This window comes from Triticum urartu, chromosome 5, assembly GCF_003073215.2.
Source record: "Triticum urartu cultivar G1812 chromosome 5, Tu2.1, whole genome shotgun sequence".
NCBI classification, from domain to species: Eukaryota; Viridiplantae; Streptophyta; class Magnoliopsida; order Poales; family Poaceae; genus Triticum; species Triticum urartu.
Window position 1 is genome coordinate 652919373 of NC_053026.1, and position 20501 is coordinate 652939873.

A 20501-nucleotide genomic window follows, 5' to 3' on the forward strand; every position below is an offset into this window, starting at 1 on the left:
TCTCTGCCTTGGCCATGAAGAGGACCCTCACACCGTCGTCTTTCTCTCCTCTGCACTGGATCTGGTCCCTCTACAACAGCCGTCGCTGGGTCTAGTCTCCGCTGCCCGTCCGCACCTCCGACGACCTTTGTCATCGCTGGATCGAACCATTGACACCATTGATAGCACGCACGGGGTTGAGAATTTTTTGGTTTTTGAAATTAATAGTAGTAGCGCGGGTCACAGTCACGCGCTACAGATAGTTAGTAGTAGCGCGTGTCGAACCCGCGCTACTACTAACACACGTACTAGTAGCGCGGGATGCACCGCGCTACTACTACTAGTTAGCTGTAGCGCCGTAATAGTAGCGCAGGCACCCGCGCTACCACTAGCTTTTAACCAGTGCTACTACTAGCTTTTAAGTCGCGCTACTACTAGGCTTTTTCCTAGTAGTGAACATACAACAGTATGTGCTTGATTACTACTCTATTGCAAGGTTCAAAGCCACATATGCGTATGCCTTTCCTGCTATGGAGGGAAAACAACAATGGGACATGGTGGACCCTGGATTCAAGCTTTGCGCTCCAGTTCTGAAGAGAGCAGAAGGTAGACCAAGGAAAAGTCGAATCAGACCTCGTTGCGAAGGAGCTGGACTTGGAGCGAGGAAGCGTAAGTGCACAAGGTGTGGTGGGTCTGGTTATTTTGGTAAGTATTTGTTGGAAATATGCCCTAGAGGCAATAATAAATTGGTTATTATTATATTTCCTTATTCATGATAATCGTTTATTATCCATGCTAGAATTGTATTGATAGGAAACTCAGATACATGTGTGGATACATAGACAACACCATGTCCCTAGTAAGCCTCTAGTTGACTAGCTCGTTGATCAATAGATGGTTACGGTTTCCTGACCATGGACATTGGATGTCGTTGATAACGGGATCACATCATTAGGAGAATGATGTGATGGACAAGACCCAATCCTAAGCATAGCACAAGATCGTGTAGTTCGTATGCTAAAGCTTTTCTAATGTCAAGTATCATTTCCTTAGACCATGAGATTGTGCAACTCCCGGATACCGTAGGAATACTTTGGGTGTGCCAAATGTCACAACGTAACTGGGTGACTATAAAGGTACACTACAGGTATCTCCGAAAGTGTCTGTTGGGTTGGCACGAATCGAGACTGGGATTTGTCACTCCGTGTGACGGAGAGGTATCTCTGGGCCCACTCGGTAGGACATCATCATAATGTGCACAATGTGATCAAGGAGTTGATCACGGGATGATGTGTTACGAAACGAGTAAAGAGACTTGCCGGTAACGAGATTGAACAAGGTATCGGGATACCGACGATCGAATCTCGGGCAAGTACAATACCGCTAGACAAAGGGAATTGTATACGGGATTGATCGAATCCTTGACATCGTGGTTCATCCGATGAGATCATCATGGAACATGTGGGAACCAACATGGGTATCCAGATCCCGCTGTTGGTTATTGACCGGAGAACGTCTCGGTCATGTCTGCATGGTTCCCGAACCCGTAGGGTCTACACACTTAAGGTTCGATGGCGCTAGGGTTATAAAGTAAGTTTGTATGTGGTTACCGAATGTTGTTAGGAGTCCCGGATGAGATCCCGGACGTCACGAGGAGTTCCGGAATGGTCCGGAGGTAAAGATTTATATATGGGAAGTCCTGTTTTGGTCACCGGAAAAGTTTCGGGGTTTATCGGTAACGTACCGGGACCACCGGGAGGGTCCCGGGGGTCCACCAAGTGGGGCCACCAGCCCCGGAGGGCTTCATGGGCCAAGTGTGGAAGGGGACCAGCCCCAGGTGGGCTGGTGCGCCCCCCCACAAGGGCCCAAGGCGCAAGGGAGAGGAGAAGGGGGCAAACCCTAGGGCAGATGGGCCCTAAGGCCCATCCTGGTGCGTCTCCCTCTCCCCCTCCCCCTTGGCCACCCCCCTTAGATGGGATCTAGGCTGGCCGCCACCCCTAGGGGTGGAAACCCTAAAGGGGGCGCAGCCCCTCCCCTTCCCCTATATATAGTTGAGGTTTGGGCTGCTCATAACACGCGAGTTCCTCTCCTCTATATGACGCAGCCCTGCATTTCTCCTTCCTCCTCTCCCGCGGTGCTTGGCGAAGCCCTGCGGGATAGCCACGCTCCTCCATCACCACCACGCCGTTGTGCTGCTGCTGGATGGAGTCTTCCTCAACCTCTCCCTCTCTCCTTGCTGGATCAAGGCATGGGAGACGTCGTCGGGCTGTACGTGTGTTGAACGCGGAGGTGCCGTCCGTTCGGCACTAGGATCTCCGGTGATTTGGATCACGACGAGTACGACTCCTTCAACCCCGTTCTCTTGAACGCTTCCGCATAGCGATCTACAAGGGTATGTAGATGCACTCTCCTTCCCCTCGTTGCTGGTTTCTCCATAGATAGATCTTGGTGACACGTAGGAAAATTTTGAATTTCTGCTACGTTACCCAACAGTATTGTGATAACACAGTAGATCCAGCGTCCGGAGAGAGTTTCGATGAAGGCTTTGATGAAAATGTTGGTCAGCAGCCGGTTTCCTCAACATATGATGAAAATTATGGTCAACAACCGGTTGCATCAGATGAGGATTTTGACGAGGTTCCAAATGATGATGGTCAAGAGCCACATGATTTTGACGATGATCCAAAATATCCTCCAAATGATGATTCAAGTGAGGCTCCAAATGGTGATCCAAGTGAGGCTCCAAATGGTGATCCAAGTGAGGCTCCAAATGGTGACCAACCTTCTGTTGTTGTGAGTTCTGCTAGGTATGTAAATCTTGCAAATACTATTGTACATTTATCACTTAACGTGATCTCATTATCTTTTATGTTTTGCATAGCTCTGTGGTAGGTTTGAAGAAGACGAGCAAGGTACCGATAACCAAGAGGAGAAGATAAGAAGCAATGAGCACAAGCTGCACGAGGAGCAAAATGATGGCAAGAAGCTCAAGGAACAGACAGAAGCCCCAACGCTATTTATGAATAATTATGAAACATTATGAATAATATTGTATTTCTGTTGAATGATGTTGGACCTATGTTAGAACTATGTTTGAATGATGTTGGACCTGTGTTAGAACTTCAAATTTGACATGCTATATGGATGTAGGAATTCCTTTTTTTGATTTTTTAAATTTGTTTTGCTCATTTGAATTCTGGTCAAACTTAACTTTGACCAAGATTTAAACAAGTCTAAAACATCAAAAATGAAAAACTAAGCCTGTATCCTTCTTAGTCACTCCAAAATGAAGCTGTGGTGAGGCTTTTGAATTTTTCACGAAAAATGTGCTAAAAAAGAGGGGTCCAAAGGTAGGGTAAACGTCCTCATTTCTAAGCAAGGTTTTTTTTCAACCTTGTCTAAATCAGCCAAATAACTTTCCTACACATATTCTATATATACAGACTAAGTGCAATGGTTTTTCCATTTTTTTGATTTTTTTAATTTGTTTTGGTCATTTGAATTCTAGTCAAACTTAACTTTGACCAAGATTTAAACAAGTCTAAAACATCAAAAATGAAAAACTAAGCCTGGATCCTTCTTAGTCACTCCAAAATGAAGCCATGGTGAGGTTTTTGAAATTTTCATGAAAAATGTGCTAAAAAAGAGGGGTCCAAAGGTAGGGTAAATGGCCTCATTTCTAAGCAAGGTTTTTTTCCGACCTTGTCTAAATCAGCCAAATAACTTTCCTACACATATATTCTATATATACAGACTATGTGCATTGGTTTTTCCATTTTTTGATTTTTTAAATTTGATTTGCTCATTTGAATTCGGGTCAAACTTAACTTTGACCAAGATTTAAACAAGTCTAAAATATCAAAATGAAAAATTAAGCCTGGATCCTTCTTAGTCACTCCAAAATGAAGCTGTGGTGAGTTTTTTGAAATTTTCATGTTCATTTCCTCAAGACACTTCTCTTCACTTCATACAAGAGAGTTTTAGATACTTGAGATATCACATATATAAGACACATGAAATTTTCATTTAAATGTATGTAAACCTTGTTATCAACTTAAATCATTAGTACATGATATAAGAAGACTATGTGCACAGGTTTTTCATTTTTCTGTTTTTTATTTAATTTATTATGCTCATTTCAAATCTGGTCAAACCTATCTTTGACTGCTCCAAACCCCTCCCAAACCCCGCTAACCCTTGCGCTGAACAAGGACTGTCCATCTAACCCTAGCGACGATCAAGGACCGTCGATCTAACCCTTCTAGAATGAATCTGCGGGGAGGAGGTGGCGATCCGCGAGATGCAATCTGATTGGCTGGGAGATTGTCTTTTCTCAACAAGTACCGGGCGCGCTGGATGGACCGTTGGGCTGTCTCGCTGCCCATCGGTCTGAGACTGCAGTTAATAGCCCGCCTCAGCCTTTCCAGGCCTGCATGCATGGGAAGGGCGGTGACGTGGGTTTGCATGCGCGGGAGGCGGACGTGCATGCATGCGAGCGAGGCGAGCTAGGCGAGCTAGGTGGCCATGCATGTATTGATTCAGAGTTAGGCCACTGTTTCAGATTACGGCAGTGGTTCAGATTACGGCAGCAAGTCAGATGCACGCGCCCAGTCAAAGAGCTTTCCTATGCAGTGATTTACACACGCACCCATGCATCGTTTCCGTGCAAAAATTTAAGGGTTCCAAAACGTAACGGATACACACACGTGTCCGGATTCACACACGCACTGTTTTCATCCCTTCTCTCTTCCTCTCCCACCCACAGGCCTATAAATGGGGTGCCTCTCTTTCTCTCCCACTCACCACCCAAAAGCCAGATCCATTCTCTCCAACTTCAAACACCCAAGCGACCGAGCCCTCTCCAAGCGACCAAGTGAAGATGCAGTACAACGGGCCGACCTTCCTTCGTCCGCCTGTCGTGCCGGAGCTGCGCTACCCACTGGGCGTGCTCGTGGAGAGGGAGCTCCGTGTGTGGGCGACTTCAAGGTGGAGGGGGTCCGTCAAGCTCACCCGCGCTTTTCTCAGAGCCGGCTATGCCCACCTCCCACGGGGCTTGCCTAGGATGTTCACCCTCAACGAGGTTCGTGACCGCGGCGGCATCCTCCTACTGCTCATGGTCACCTTCACCAACAAGTTTGACGCGCGCGAGCTTCTCGGCCAAGTCTTTTGGTGGGGCTGCGAGTCCATCTTCTTCACGGTGTACAACATCTTCACCAACTACGAGAGCATCTTCCCCACTCCAGGCCAGATGCACTCCCTTCCCTATGACGACGATGAGGAGGAGGAGATGTGAAGTTGAAGACGGTGTTGAAGGGGCGCGCGGCCAAGGTGGAAGAAGGAGGTCAACATGAAGATGTTCAAGAAGGGGTGCGATCCCGGAGTCAAGCTCGTCATGTTTTAGTTTTATCGTTTTTATTTTGTTGCTTTTCTATGTCGTGTGTGCCGTGCCGTGTCGTGTCGTGTCCGTGAGCTTATTTATGGGTACCCTTCTATGTAAGGGTACAGTGTGTTGCATCTTATCTATCCAAGTTATTATGTGTGTTTAAAAATGTCCATGCCCAAACATATCATTTCTTGCCTAAACCAAGTCATGAACTCATGCAAATTTATTCCCTTTAAATCCTAAACCAAGTGCCACTCTAACCAAAATCATGTGGCAGTGCAAACATACATTTTCAACCCTACAAAATTTCAGTGCAAAACAAAGGAAAACCACTCTCACGCGTGTGCAAACATTCAGTACAAACAAACGGTCTCACTATGTATACATTCCTTCCCTACCCATATCAAAGTCTTTCCATCTGTCCTAGTGGTTACCAGCGCAGCCCTGAACGCCACAAACCCACGCGGTCCTGGGTTTGAGTCCCCAGCCGCACCAAATTTTTGTGCATTTTCCACCCTTCATTTTTAGACAAATTATTTTTTTCTCAATGTAATGCCCTTAAAAAATGTTCATTAATTTTGGCACCAGGTGTAAACCTCTACCGGAGCTGAGGCACATTTTCCATGACATTTTGGTCTTTGATTTAAATCACGGTGTATTTGAATTGGAGTAATTAAATTGCTATTAAATATTTAACAGCTCCAAAAAAATTCTAAAATTAATTGTTTGGCTCTGGAATAATTCAATTACCTTCCACAAAAAGTTTCAACATTATGATTTACCGCCTAAATTAAACCAGAACAGAAAACAAAAAAACACGCAAGAGAACCACCGAATGGGCCTAATTGGATGCAGTTGGCCCATTAGTCTAGCCGACACTCGGCTCTACGCTCTGAATTTGGCCCACGGAGAAACCTTTTTTTGACAGAAAGGCAGAGAAGAGAGTTGCATTTCATTGATCAAAAGTTTCTGAATTCCTCATTTCTTCTCTTTTTTTCAACATATTTAATTGTTGGTCACTTCTTCTCTTTTTTTCAACATTTAAACAACTTTGACCAACATTTAAACTAGGTGAATTTCTCATACAATTTCAAGCTTACAAATTCCTTCATAATTCATGCATTTCCATACATTTTCAACATTACAACCAGTGCGATTACCATACCTACAAATGCCCAAAAGTAATTGCAAATGGGTATTGGTATTTGTGCTTGATCTTCAAGCTTCCTAACCTTCTTCTTCAACATCCTAAGCTCAACAACTAGCTCTCTGTCAGTGCGTGCTTCGCCCTCCATCTCTTCTTCCGAAGCTCGTGCTGCGGCCACTGCCGTTCGTGATAGCATGCGGAACCATTCTTCATGCTCTTCTTGCAGTTCATTCATCAGAGTCTTGGGCAGAGCATCGACCCAAATAAAGAAGCATTTCACCTGCATGAATGCCAAACAGATCAACCCATTGCTCAAAGATCCCGACCATGAAAATGGTGCAATTGCCCCGATTCTTACCCCATTCTCGCTGCACATGTAGAACGGACGATTCTGGTTCCTCGGTGTGTGAGAAACCCTCCGATCAACGCCCGCCCGACACCGCGGACAGACGAAGATAGACATGTCCACACACGCCCGGCTCTGCATCCGCGAGGTGGCGTGGGAGCTTGAGGAAGACATGGAGCTCGGAGCCGAAGGGGATCTCAACGCCGCCGCGCCCTCCACAGCTAGCTTCCCACCACCGTGCTGTCTTTCTCTCTCTCTCTCTCTCGCCGTGGTCACCGACGTGCTCTCTGTCGCCATGGTCACCGCCGCTGTCTTTCGCCCGCTTATATAGCACACCCGCAATGGCTCTCTGCTCAATGGCCCTCTGCTGGGTCCCACAAGCCACACGTGCAACGGTCTGATCGTCTAGGGCATCTCTGCCGCCTGGTCCCACCTGTAAGGGCCGAGTCAAAAGGTTGACCTGACGGAGACGACAGAGTTCACGAAACGAGTTGGTGCGCACGGACTAGGGGCAAAACTGAGCATGATTCGCATCTGAGGGCAAAACTGAGCACATGAACACCACTAAGGGTAAAAGGATAATTAACCCTATATATTTTGTGTGTACCACTTTAAGTTTATTTGCACACTAATCCAAAACATAACATTTATGTAACTTTAGCTTTCGTGATGACGAATGGGGAATCAATGATTCTATGCAGTGGCATGTCTCGAGCATGAGACGAGGTCAAAAGTTATAAAACACGATTGAGGAGGGTAATTAACACACCACCTTGGGTGTGTGCATCTTAGTTATGCAGAGGTCGGGTGAAATGCTTAATTTTTTTTAAGTAATAAAGTGCTCCTTCTCCAAAAAAATTAACAAATCAGCGGACATTCTCGTACCTTTACTACTTACTCCCTCAGATCCAAAATAATTTAATATATTTTTTTGAAAGGAGGATGACCCCCGGCAAATAATTGAATCTATAGGTTCTCTTAACTCAAACATGTTTCTTCTTCCATGTATTCTTTATTTCCTTTTCCTCTTCTTTTCTGTGTTCAGTCTTTTGGAGGAAGGGACGCAGCCGGAAGGGGGAGATTTGTGAAGGGTGAGTCTTTGAGTGAAAGGCAATAAGTTTGATCAAGTCTATTAAAAAACAAAATCGCTGCACAAAACATTTAAAAGCGATTGTGTTTTTTAGCTCCTCAGATGTTATTTTTGGATGGAATTTTGGAAGAGCCTCAAACACTTGATAGAGTTTGATATCGCAAAAATTCAGAGTTTTTGGATTTTGTTTGATACCCTTTTCTCAGCTTTTTTGCTAACTTGGGTGTAGTACACCTGAGAATAGAAAATCGAATCTCGTTAATTAGCCCCCTCAAAAGCGTTGTATGTCTTTTGACCCCATCTAAACTCATGCTCAAGACCTGCCACAACATAGAATCATGGATTCACTATTAGTCGTCTTGAAATCTAATGTTACAAGAAGTCTTATGTGCATTTAATGTTTGGATTAGTGTGCGTATAAACTGAAAGTGTTATACACACAATATATATGTTAGAATATTAGGCAATTTTGTGAATAATTCCAGTAAATAATTCATGACTAGAACACTAATTAGCAGGCAACACCGTAGCATACTAGATGAACATGAAAATATGCACAACATCGCACATGTAACAACAACTACAATTCTAGACATGACTAGATCACGACAGACACACTGTTTGTTAGTAGTGTAGTGTGGCCTAACGATCGGTTGTTGACAGTGTTGAACACAATGAGTAGTGTCGCATGACTTGGACGGAATACGACCCATGGTAATGAACTTGAGCAGTGGCACAGAGCGCTTTTCCTAATTCGTCCTGCAACAACATGCGACCTGGCAACATCTGCACCAGACGAGCTTAGGTCTTGCCGGCGAGGCTCACAGCACCACCTGCAGCTGTGGGCGATCAGATGTGCCTGAGACAAATCGAACCGCCGCCGCCATGGGGGCCCACAACCCAAAACCACCACGCTACCCACCGCTACCGACGCCACAAATGCTCCCACCCTTTCGCTGCAGCACTACTTAGGGGCAGCGTCCCATGCCACTGCCCACCAAACGGTGAGGAGAGGCTACCCCTGCGTAGCCATCACTTATCGGGTTTAGTAGCAACGGGAGGGGACGAGATCGCCGGTGGGTACACCCCCCTCCCGGCCCATCGCTCGTGGGAGCTAGCTGGGGGCGAGGGGGATTTTGTTTTTCCTTTCACCGTCCAATGATCCATATTCATTTTCTCATTTTTGGACCTAAATATAAAATTCTATTATTGTGGTCTACCAAAGATGCCCCCCACTCATGAAGCAAATCCCGATGGAGTACGATCTATTGAGCTCGGTAGTTTGCTACGTCTCTATTGGAGCAATAATTGCCTCCTTATGTTTTGGAGATTGTTGTCATAAACAGTGATGGACTAATGTGTTTGCTAGTGCACAGAGAGTAACAAGTCCCTAAAGTCATCAGGAGTTCAGTACAAACTCCAAAGATAATCTCCTGCCAGGCAGCAAAGATTATCACCAAAGATTATGTATGTCAAAAGTGAACCCCAAAATTGTTTATGTGAAGCAATTGGTTCGGTGCCTATCCAAAGAAATTGATTGCAGCCGGGAAGTTTTGAAGACGAAGCGAAGACGTAGTATCTGTTTCATAGTTCATCTTTCTCTTTCTTGAGTCATAGGACCACCGTATTATTGAGGGGTATAGCATCTGATGCTAAACCCAAATCCTATGTGAGATGAGAGATATCTCTTTGTGTTCCAAATAAATACTTGTCAGCAAAATACAGAGTTCTTCTTCACTACGAGAGATTTGATTCGGACCAAGGAGTTAGCATTACTTGCTCTGCAAGAAATGTTATCGTTGTGCTAAAAAATCCGACAGTTAGATATGTGTCGGTTGGAGATTGGCTTAGTGGTCATGTCCAAAATTCTTTTCCCATCGGAAAGACCGCGACTATAAATAGCCCACCCCATCCAACATGCACAGTTGGTTGCTCTGTGTGATTCTGAGAAGATTGAGTGAGCACCATCTCACCTGAGTGATTTGAGTTTAAAATCCACCGAGATAAAAACCCAGAGCCCAAAAAAATTAGATAGTGTTATAGCATCACTAGAATCTATGTCTAGTACGCTTCACCTATTACTCTTGAGAGTTGCGAACTCTCTAGATGGTTAGGTGTCAAATTCTTCAGTGACCAAGAGTAATTGTGGTTCACGAAGAAGTCTGTAAACATTCAGAGATCATGAGTGATCGACATTGATTGATGAATCAGTTGTCGAGGAGAATAGGACGAAGAGAGTTTATCTTGTTCAATCATGAACACCTTCAACTAGACATAGTCCTTTTGCAGAAGGGCGAACTGGCCTACCAAATTGTCTGTCGCCATCGAGCATCACCGGTTACCTCTAGACTCAATTTACATTTGACTACATGATGCATGTTAAGTTTCGGTTAAGTGTTTGCTTTTGATGCATGCCTCGGTTCTCACTCGCTAGTTAATATTCACTCTCTGTTTACTGTTTATCTGCTGCTGTGTTATGAGAGATTTGAAGTTTTCAAAAAAAAATTAAATCTCCCATTCACCCCCTCCCCATAGACATACTTCGTTCTTACACTCTCCTCCTTCCCTATATCTTTCATCCCTCTCCTCCGCAAGCTCGGTAGGTAGATATCTGTCTTTTCCTTTTCCTTTCCTTCTATATCCTCTCGTTATCTTGGTTTTTCTAATGGAGCAGCCGCCTCCTATATAGGTTATTTTCAGGCAACCACTAGAGGTTCATGTTGACATCTGAGCCGGTGGTATGTGGGGCAATATGTTAGGGCTAACAATTAGCCATGCCGTCGTTGCAAATTGGCACCGATGCTTATTTTGATAATTTTTTTGCGGCTGTGATAGGCAGCACCTTCATGTCCTCCTAATGGAACCCACATCCTAGTAAACTAAAGCAGAAAATCTGATTACATATCCCTAGGATAAAGACACTAACAGCTATACAAAAGTACCATATAAAAGAAAAATATCCGGAAGATTCTTACGGATACTAATTAACTTGATGATGTTTGCCATGGTGTGGTTTACTCTATGTGCTCCACTTAAATTATCTGCCCCGTGCGAAGCGACTTCGTGGATGCCAGCCAGCTAGACCAAAGAAGTAGAAGTCAAAAGCCACTTAAGAATCATCATAAGACCTCTACAATCCGCAGACAACTAATTAACTAATTGACTACAAACTCTCATTTCCTCAATCCCAGCCTGTATATAAAAGCATCCAAAGACCTCTACAATCCACAGACAACTAATTAACTACAACTCTAATAATCATAATGCTAGATTGCATATATAAGCATCCAAAGACCTCTACAATCACAGTAGTTGCACTTTGAGATATGGGCATTTTTGTTCCTCAATACATAGCTTTGTGTGGAGTTACACTTGTGATTGGATGGCTTGTACAGTGGGTATACAAATGGATTAACCCGGTTTGCAACGGGGTTCTTCCTCCTGGCTCCATGGGATTCCCTGTGATTGGTGAGACCTTGGACTTCTTAAAGGCAAGCCCTTCCCTAGACATCCCTGACTTCTACAAACTAAGGATGAAAAGGTACCGCTTGAATGGAGATCGATCCATGTTATACTATTGCTTGTCATGTTTTTTCATTGCAAGAAATCATATGCTCGAAAACAAGTAACTCTGTGGTTACTGCTTGCTCAGGTACGGCCCGATTTTCAAGACAAGCTTGCTGGGGCAGCGTGTGGTTATTTCAACCAACCCGGAGATGAATCGGTTTATCCTCCAGCAGGAAGACACATTGTTCCGTATTTGGTTCCCCCGGGCACTGGCAAAAATATTCGGGGAGAAGAGCCTGGAAGCCTTCCATGGCAAAACCCACAAGTTCATCCGAAGATGCGCCCACACGCTGTTGGGTATCCAGACTCTCAAAGATGTGCTCCTTCCTGAGATGGAGGCCGCTGTGAGAGAGCGCCTTGCCGCATGGGCCACCAAGCCGAGCGTCGATGTGCGCAGCGGTGCGCCCGACGTAAGTGCACACACACATGCCTTGGTTACCATCCCATTTCTTCTTCCTGCCCTACTTGCACGAAATTTTATAAGTTGCTCGATCCTGCATCTACATACCTTGTATGAGAGCAAGTTAATGCTAGCTAGATACTGTCGTCGTTGCAGCTTCTGTTTGAGCTGGTGATGAAGAAGTGCCTTGGTTTTGATTCCACCAAGTCGGGACAACTGCGGAGCACGTTTGATGTGCTTTTCACAGAGCTCTTATCCTTTCCGATATATTTTCCCGGGACATCATTTTACCGATGCATGCAGGTACATACATGCACAAATTAATTTTTGGATTTCGCTAAAAATCTTATGTCAGATTTTCAATCATGTCATGGCAAATTACATGGTCGTGGCATGGCGATTCCCTTCAGCAAGCATGCCAAATTCTTGCCATGTTCAGTTTTTGCTAGGATTTGCCATGCTCGCCGAAAGGAATTCTCATGCCGTAACAACATAATTTGTCATAGAAAATGTTCGATTTGCGATGTTTAAAAATCTGACATCTGAATTTTAACATTCTCATTTCCCCCCTTCCTTTTTCCAAGATCAAGGGCCGGGGCCATTGTCCCTTCACCATAAATTAGAGGGCGGATATATATTTTGAGTTTTGGTTTTGATTGACAAACGTGGATTAAACTGCCCCTAAAGGTAATTAACAGTTGATATGCTTTGCGCGTGCAGGCAAGGAAAATTGTGCAGAAGACAGTCCGGGACACGTTGGCAGAGAGGTTAAGTGCACCAAGGAATAAACATGGCGACCTCCTTGACATAATTATCGAAGAGCTGCGCGCTGAAAGAGACATCACTAAGTGAGAATTTGGCTGTTGATATTGTCTCAGCGTTGTTGTTCGGCAGCGTCTTCACGCTATCAGGAGTCATCGCTGTAGCATTCAAGTCACTCCATGACAACCCAGACGTTGTCCATGCCCTCGAGGTTCGTTGTGTTAATTTCATGGTAGTACTACTATATACTCATTCCGTCTCAAAATAAGTGCTGTATAAATTTATACTAAATCAGCGGCACTTACTTTGGGTCGGAGGGAGTATAATGCATTAGTTTTTGGTTAGCAGATGTAGATGAAAAAAGTTCATGCTATATGATAGCAATTAGCAACGATGATATATAATTTAACGTAAATATCTTTTATGGGAAGATCATGAGAGCAAAAGAATCGAGTGTACCTGGTCAAATCAGCCCACAAATCACAAGTCTAATAAACCAAAATAACATATTAGATTAGCAAGATGGCGTATGTGTTGGACCTGGTTTCAACATTTGTCATTAGTTTTTGGTTAGCAGATGTAGATGAAAAAAGTAGTGATACCATGCATGTGGGCTGCACTTGGCTGACGGCTTTCTTATACTACTGTACAGGCCTACTTTGCAAAGTGGGGACAAGATGGCATAGTTGACCTTAAACATGAACTCGAGCAGGTGCTCATGTTTATCTCAAGTCGGTGCCTACTTGGATATGAGGTTCGAGACATGATGCTGGAAGAAGGATACTCATTATTCCATGACCTTGCAAACGGATTGAACTTTCTCAGTTTCTTGTTCCCATATACTCCAACCCCGAGAAACCGCCGACGAGACTAGGCACACATCAGGCTGAAAGAAAGATTCACTGCAACCATCAGGTCACGTAGAAGCTCCGGCCGAGTCGAGGAGGATACACTGCAGAGGTTGATGAATTCCAAGTATAAAGACGGTCGCTTTACAACCGAAGCAGAAATTTCTGGCATGATCATGGGCCTTGTCGTTGCCGGACACATCTCAAGCACTAGCACTAGTACATGGACCGGAGCTTGCACGTTGAGCAACACCAAGTTCTTAATAGCTCCATGGAGGAGCAAAAACATATCATTAGCATGTACAAGAACCAAATAGGCTACGAAGCCTTGTCGGAGATGGATACCCTGCATAGATGCATCAAGGAGGCAATTAGAATGCACACATCAGCACCAGTTTTAGTTTGCAAGGCACATACGAAATTCGGGGTGCATACCAAGGAAGGCGAGGAATATGACATACCTAGGGGGCATAACATTCTAGTCCCTACTGCACTCAACAATAAGCTAACACACATTTACAGTGACCCTCATTTGTATGACCCGGATTGGTTTGGCCCTGGAAGAGAGGAGGACAAAGTTGGTGGCAAGTACTCTTTCACAACATTTGGTGGTGGAAGGCATGTTTGCCCTGGCATGGCCTTGGCATACCTACAAATTAAGGTGATATGGAGCCATTTGTTAAGAAATTTTGAGCTCAAGCTAATATCTTCATTCCCTAAGGCTGATGGGAGCAAGATGAACCAAGAGCCTAAAGGAAAAGTAATGATAAGTTATGAGCGACATCAGCTTATGTGATGCTAGTTGTTGTTAAAGTAGTAATGTTTATCTACCTATTTTTCTGTTTGCATTCAAGTATTTTTCATGTGCGAATTATGTGTAATCGTTCGCATATATTTTCATGTGTGGCGCCACATACCAGCGATAGAGGAGACCAAATTTGACATCGCCAAGAGTCGATTGCCCCTAGTTAGTATTAATTTAAATAATTTGGGTATGGAAAGGTTCGTCCCGAAGAAGGTTTTCCTGCTGTCTCCAAATTCAGTTAGAGTTGTTTCATTTTACTCCAAGTTGTAATTGCTTTATAAGCCATCCCTAGAGTTGTTTCTGATGTGCCCAGGGGAACCTATCCATGACCGGTCATAAATCGCAAATTGCAAATAGATGCGTGCAAGGCAAACTTCCACACCTCGCACGAGGTCCATGGAGAATTATAAGACATATCAAACCGCAAATTATATGAAGAGGTGCTTGGAAACTTATAAGACATTTTAAAATTATCGATAGTCTTTTTCTTTTCTTTTAGTAGCATTCTGACTGCACGGCCACTTGAACCAAATCACATAGGGCATATGTAAATAAACTTTTAGACCAAAGCAGTCTGAAATAGAGGAAGGGAGTAGTTAGTAGTAATATTATAGGGAGTAGATAAACTAGCGGCAGTAGTATTACTCCGAGCCTTTGTGAACAACTTTATGATAGTCTATTAGAAGAATGTATTTTTTTGCGAGAATATCAATGTTTCTTCACTGGCTCTCTGCGATTCACTTTTGCAAATGAATAAAGCTTGCATGGAATGTGCAGGTATCGTCCCAACATCTGCTAGATTTCCACTATTATCTATGGCTGTGTGCATCGTGTGATGCATAACCCGGGGGATACCATCCTTTTCGGAAAAAAGATTTCCACTATTATCTACAACCTAGCTAGGTGTGTGTACCTTGCTCGAATTGGTAACTATGTTCAGAAACCAAAATCATTAATCTATGTCTTCCAAACCTTTTTTCGGGGGAAGGGGAAGCTGGAGAAGTAGCCCATGACCACGACCGACGCCTGTGCCGGCTCCAGCTCCACCCTGAAACTGAGTTCCGCCCGCACGTTGAAGGCCCAGGACACCATGGGGCATCGGCCACCGCCATAAGCCGGAGAGGAAGGATGGCCGAGCTTTCGCCGCCGCCTAGAGACGTCACCAGGGGGATCCGCCCGAGCCGAGCGCCGCTGCCCAGCCGCGAGGGCCCGACTGGGTGGGAGCAGCCCACCACCTCCGCTGCCGCGCCGCCCCCACCAGAGAACCACGGCGAGAGGGCCGCCCGCGACCCGGTCAACCGTGACCCGCGATGCCGGAAGCACCGCCGCCAACGCCACCACCGGCCCGCACCACCACCATGCTGCCCGCCGCTCGGCGCCACGCCACCATCGCCGGCCTGCTCAAGAGCGGCGTCGCGCTGCCACGCCCTGCCGCGAGATCTGACCCGCGACTAACTCCACGTGCGGGGGACGAAGAGGCCCCGCCGCCGCCGGCGACGACCGAGGCGAAGGAGGAGGAGAGGGGGTGCGGCGGTGGCGATCTGAAGCCCTCCCCGACGCCTTCGCGGGTAGCGGCGGGGGAGGGGAGAAGGGGGGTTGTAGATTCCACCGCTATACAGGTATTCGATACTCCCTTTCCTAGATACATTCATTCGAGGGACATATTTTTTTAGACGAAGGAAGTAGTAAAATGTCTATACTTGGTTGATGGTACCGCTTGGGAATTCTTGCAGATTTTAGTTATATCACGCGTAGTTAAAACTTGCCTATTCACAATCCTTCAGCTGCCGCAGATGATGCATGTGTATTGCAATAAATAGGCCAACTATAAACTGAATTGTTGATTAGGTTTTGAGTTTTGAGTTTATTTTGGAACTACTCATTGTGAGGAAAAGGAAGAGAAAAACATGCCAGTTTCATCATGATTAGGCTCTTAGAGCATCTCCAACAGCCGCGCTAAACAAGCACCGCGCCGCAAATTTACTCATTTTAGCGCGCGCGCAACCCGGCGGGTGGCTCCAGCGGACGCGCAATAACTGCGCGCGCAGTATAAGGAGTTGGGCGCGCGGTCGGATTCGCTATCTCGCGAGGTGTATTTGGGGCGCCCGCTTCCGCGCGCCGCACACTCGAGCGCTCGCGCCGCACTCTCTATTCTCCGCCTCCTATGCTCCGCGCGTGCCGGCGCCGGTGAACTGCACCCATGGACGCACGCGCCAGCACCCCGCTCACCCCATCCTATAGCCGCGACCCCTCCACCGCCGCCGCCGCCGCAAACCCTAACCCGGGTGGCGGCCTTGCCTCCGCCGGAGCTCCTTCGACCATCAGCCTCGCGCGCGTCCTCTTCATGCCGTCGTGGATGAGCTTGGTGGCGGGTGTCGTCGCGCAGGCGCCGGCCAGAGCCGCCGCCCCCTCCTCGAAGCTCCCCAATGTGGCGCGGCCAAAGAAGGGCAAGACATCGGCGAAGAAGAACAAGGCGGCGGACGGCTCCGGCACCTCGAAGGCGAGGAGGAAGAAGCTTGTAGGGCGTGTGACGGGCGCGGCGGCTACCGAAGCGCCGGCGAGCTCACTCATTGAGCCAGCGGCCGACGCGCACAACATGTCCAACGAAATGCCCCCAAGGTAAAAAAATTCCAACTTTTCTTTTTTTGTTATTTTTTCAATGCATTCATATAGATAGCTTATTTGCATTGTTCAAAAAACTTTGTAGTCTCAATGATGATGCATACATGTCAACTATGGGTGTTGGCTCCAACAATTCGCATTGGTCTCAAACCAATGACATGCATTCCGAAGACCATGAGTTCGAGGTGGACGAGGAGGGTGAGGGCATTGTCGACGCACCGAAAGGAAGAGCGGGCAATTACACCAACGCCGATGACATCTTACTATGCAATACTTGGTTGCAAGTGTCGAGGGATCCATCCGTTGGAGGTGATCAAAGTAGAGATGCTTATTGGGGGCGGATGAAAGAACACTTTGATGTTCACAACGTGAGTGGAATTGACCGCTCCGAGAGATCACTTCGGTCCTGATGGTCGACAATCAACTCGGATTATCAAAGGTGGGCGGCTTGTCAAAAGGCGGTTGACAAGTTGAACCCAAGTGGCACAAATGAGGACGATAGAGTAAGTGGCATTTCATACATGTTCATCATACTTGTTGTTGGTGCTAACTTGCTTTGTTTTCATGTAGTACAACATTGCGCAAAACTTGTTCAAAGAAGAGGAGAGGAAAACCAAGAAGGGGAAGATCAAGAAAGGAAGGGTCTTTACCTTGCCCCGTTGCTATAACGTGTTGAAGGATGATGAGAAATGAAAGAAGCGTGAAGATTTGGATGATTTGCATTTGAGCAACAAAAGCAAGCGAACAATTGAGTTGGATGATGATGATGAGGAGGATGATGCATCAAGTGATGACGGCAAGAGAAGCCCCACACCCAACTCGGTTTTATACTCGAAGCCAAAGCGACCGGATGGGTGCAAGAAAGACAAAACCGAAAAGAAGAAGAGGAAAGGAGATGATGAGCTCAACAATGCTATGGAAGCTATAGTGAAGGCAAGAAAAGAAGCCAACGAGGTGAAGAAAATGGCAAGGGCCCAAGATGCCGCGACCGAGGAGAGGAGGTTGGCGGCCGAGGAGAGGAGGGTGGCGGCCGAGGAGAGGAATGTGGCTTCGGAGAAGAGGGAGGTGAGCAATGAGGAGCGAACAAGATTGTTGGAATGGGAGAAGCACTTGTTCTTCTTGGACACATCTATCCTCAATGAGGCGCAAAAGGACTTTGTCAATCTTTCTCGTAAAGAAGTCTTGATCCAAAAAAGAGCGATGGTTCGTGCAATGGGTGGCGGTGGCCTCGGCGCCATGGGTGGCATGGGTGGCTTCGGAGGTACCGTGGGTGGTTTAGGTGCCATGGGAGGCATGGTGGCTTTGGAGCACCCCCCGACGCTATGGCCGCCATGGGAGGCATGAGTTTTGCTTTTCTCATGGGAGGCATAGGTGCACCTCCGGCCGCCATGGGCGGAATGTCTTTCGATGTGCCTCCTCACACACATTCCCATGAAGATGCCGTTGAAGATTTTGCCAACACCGTCGGAGCTTCACGTGATGCGGTGCGCGATGAGGAGAGGGAGGAAGATTCATCTTCGGAGACGGAAGAATCGTCTTCTGAAGATGAGGACGAAGACGAGGACGAGGATTGATGTGTCTTTCATTTGTGTCTTGAACTTGGTTGGATGAACTTGTGGGCATGATTTTGAGTTTGTGGGCATGAACTTTTATTCATCAACTTGTTTGTGTGAAATTTTATATGTCATGTTCATTGCATTTTGAATGTTTCAAATTTATTTTGTGTCAAAAATGCCATATATGCAATGCCCCGGCGAGTCTCGCACGCTGCATTTTTTTACGCGCTGCATTTTAGCGCGGCTGTTGGAGGCAGCGCTGGCGGTCGTGCAAAACCAGACGAACGGCGCGCGGCAAACTAGTTTTTTATGCGCGCCGCGAAGCGCGGCTGTTGAAGATGCTCTTAGCGTGGTGAAATAGTTGGACATGTTGTCTAGTTAGGCTCCGTCGGTAATCGTTGACTATGTGGTAAACATTAACATGCCTGGTTTGGTCGTCGATTTTTCAAAAGCATATGACATAGATATACATATTTTGGGAGCTCTCTGCACACGCATCTTATTTGTTATTGTTGCTTCGATAAATAATGTACATGTATAAAAACCAATAAAATAAAATGCACTTTATTTCCTTACAACAGGAAAATTCGGATTTTTAATGGAGGACCATCCCGGCCTCTCCATCAAGTGATGCACACGACCATTCGTATTTGCCGAGTGTCGGCATCTTTGCGGAGTGCATTTCGTATTTGCCGAGTGTGGACGTCTTTGTGGACTGCATTTCGTCGGGCACTCAGACAAACAAGGTCTTTGCCTAGTACCATGCACGGGCTGTGCTCTTCTCGCTTACTCTCTTATACGTACAGTTTTTGGATTCACTCAACACGGGAAACGGAAAACGGAAAACGTACCGCTGTGCAGTAGGTGGAACTTATCACTTTACTGTATCACGCGTTGTTGCGTTGGAATTCAACCATGCTGCTGCTGCATGCATGCATGCATGCATCTCTCTCTCTCTCTCTCTCTCTCTCTCTCGGTTGTCCAGAAATCAGAAATCCGTCCGTTTTGGTGAAATAATTCATGCCGCAGGAGTAACTTAGCTGAAGGTGGATTGTCCGCACGGGCAGCCATCTTCGGGGTGTAGATCGAGAGCATTAGCTAGTTGCTAATCGACTAGCTACCTTAATTAGTTGATGCATGTTTGGTTGCTATATTCATTTTTTGGGCCTAAGGGCCTGTTCTGATTCTCTTCAGCTCTCAACTCTGCAAACTTCACACGAGAAGCTGACCCGAACGTATAAGCTGAGAGAAGCTAGATCTGAGAAGCTAAACCACCCCCTAGTGTAAAAAGGAGAAACAGGGTCGACTCAGCTCCACCAAAATGAGAAGCGTGGAGTTCGATCAATTTACACCCAACTGCCACAGCCAAAGATACCGCTTCGCTGCCTCTCCACTCGAAAATAAAACGAACGTCTCGAATCGTTACGCTCAGCCTCGCTCGAACGAGTACCCCCTCCTAATTGGGCTGGATCCACCCGGCCCAACCTATGCCTAACAGGCTAGAGCACTCCCAACCGGGCTGCAGTTGTGGGAGAAGTAGTGGATGGAGCCGAACACTCCTGGGATCGCTATGTGAAGTTAGAAGCGAGGAGAAGAAGTTGAATCTGTGGAGTTCTGTGAAGCTGGAGAGAATCAAAACATGCCCTAAATATTGGGTATTCGGGGAATACCCACAAAGACCCCAGCGCCGCCGCTGCTAATGTCCACTAGTCAAAGTTACTACCTTCATAGTGTAAAGTAATATAGTACCAGTGTCATAGATGGATTCATTTATTAGCTTGTAGACTCATCCTTTCTCGGGAAGCGCTATGTTACAGTAATATATTATGTTACTTTAAACACCTCTCGCCTCATTAACTATATGCCACATAAGTAAAATTTTCTTGGAATGCGCTATATTACTACCTAAATTACTCCCACTATGACTAGCCTTATGAAAACGCTAAATCAATCAGGCAATGTAAAGAGTTTTCTTTTTTTTAGACACCAGCACACT

General features: G+C 46.1%; 2 pseudogenes; both read left to right on the forward strand.

Annotated features, from left to right (window-relative positions):
* Positions 1-11394: 11394 nt before the first annotated feature.
* Positions 11395-13257, forward strand: LOC125507634 (annotated as a pseudogene).
* Positions 13258-13317: 60 nt separating this feature from the next.
* Positions 13318-14482, forward strand: LOC125507635 (annotated as a pseudogene).
* The last annotated feature ends 6019 nt before the right edge of the window (positions 14483-20501 follow it).